This window comes from Galeopterus variegatus, unplaced genomic scaffold (assembly GCF_000696425.1).
Source record: "Galeopterus variegatus unplaced genomic scaffold, G_variegatus-3.0.2 Scaffold322, whole genome shotgun sequence".
Taxonomy (NCBI): Eukaryota; Metazoa; Chordata; class Mammalia; order Dermoptera; family Cynocephalidae; genus Galeopterus; species Galeopterus variegatus.
The window spans coordinates 495508-497405 of record NW_007726433.1 but is presented as its reverse complement, the minus strand read 5'-3'; positions in this window follow the sequence as shown (position 1 = coordinate 497405).

Sequence of the window (1898 nt, the reverse complement as noted above, 5' to 3'; positions counted from 1 at the left end):
TTACCGGTCATCTTTAAAAAAAAAAAAAAAAAAAAAAAAAAATGTAACAACAGCCAAGCTGGGGCTACTGGAGCTCAGGGGAAGAGGAGGAGAGACCTACAGAGTTCATGAAGGGTGAGAAGCCACAATGAGAGAAAGAAAAAACTGCTCGGAGTGTTTGGCTGGAACTGCTGAGCACATGGAGCAGGAGCCAGCAGAAGCCTCAGCTGTGCCCTTCGGATGGAGTTGCTTGGAGGCGGCAGGGGAGAAGAGGACTTTGGTGGCCCCCAGGACAGCAAGACCAATAATAGGGTTCCTGTGGACCCACGCAGGAGCGAGGAGCCAGAACAGCTAAAAAAAGGGAGCCACCCAGAAGCTGGTGAGTCATTGCAAGGGACCAGTGCAGGGCCTGTCCCATGGGAAGTGTCTGGAGCAGGGATGGTGGGGGAGACAAGCCCACCAGGAGAACACTGGGACACAGCAAGGACAGCCGATCCGCCCCCCAATCAGCACAAGACCACTCAAAGAAGACTAGTCAGGAATGCAGAATTGCATGGGGTGCAGTTTGATGAAAAGTTTCAGGCCCAGATCAGAGTTTCTATGCAACCCGGGTGCACCAGGTCTCTGGAGAGCAGGAAGTACCTAGAAGGTCAACCATTAAACCCTGAGCTGCAGAAAAAGCCTTCCCTAGGGAAACAGCAGCAAAGCAGCAATTTAGCTCAACCACATAGCTCAAGTACTGGTTCCCACAGGAAGTTCCCCTGCTTTAGAAGTAAACAAAAGACAAAAAATTAATTCCAGCCCAGGCATGCCACCAGCGCCTGTGAGCTTGCAAGGGGACCTGAGGCTTGGAGCAGGGGATCGGACCCCACTCCCACATCCAGGCACACCACCAGCGCCTTGGGGCCTTGCCTGGGGGCCCGTGGCTTGGAGCCAGGGACCGGAACCCACACCACAACTGGGTACACCATCGGCACCAAGGAGCATGCCAAAAACATCACTTCCATGTGGGTGGCCCACCACAGTCACCACAGTAACCACGACTGCTGCAAAAGTGGCTAGACCTCACAACCACCACGCAGATAGTCCACCAGCCACTGGAGAGCAATGACACAAGGAGAGGCACCAGTAGAGACGAAAGAAAAGAAGAGGATGTCTCTCTCCACAAAGCCCATTCCAGAGTGACAGAAGAAGCATCTGCTCTGTGATTATATTGGGGGATGTGAACACACCTTCAGCATTGGACAGATCATCTAGGTAACAAATCAAGAGAGTAACTACTTTTTCAGAGGGAGAGAAGAAATCTAGGGTTATCAGTGGTGGAAGGGGGGAGGGAAGAGATTGGACAAGGGGCATAAAGAATAAGTATGATTTGTAACAATATACATACTAATAATATTGATTTGATCAATATATGTCAACATTGAGTCCGAAAAATATGTGTAACCAAGTATGATTCAATAAAATAAGTAAATTTTTAAAAATGGATAATTACATCATGTCTAAATCTAACTATATGCTGTTGACAGGGAAACATGAAACATAAGGATAAAGGAAAGTTCAGGCCAGCCGTGGCTCACTCGGGAGAGTGTGGTGCTGATAACACCAAGGGCCCGGGTTCGGATCCCATATAGGGATGGCCGGTTCGCTCACTGGCTGAGCGTGGTGCTGACAACACCAAGTCAAGGGTTAAGATCCCCTTACCAGTCATCTTTAAAAAAAAAAAAAAAAAAAAAAGGATAAAGGAAAGTTGAAGGGAGAAGTAAAAAGATATACAGAGGTACATATTAAGGAAATGAAAGCTGGAGTAGCTATATTAATTTCAGACAAGATAAACTTTAAAGCAAAATGCATCATTAAGGATAAAGAGGGTCACTATATAATGATAAAAAGAACAGATCAGGGCTGGCCAGTTACTC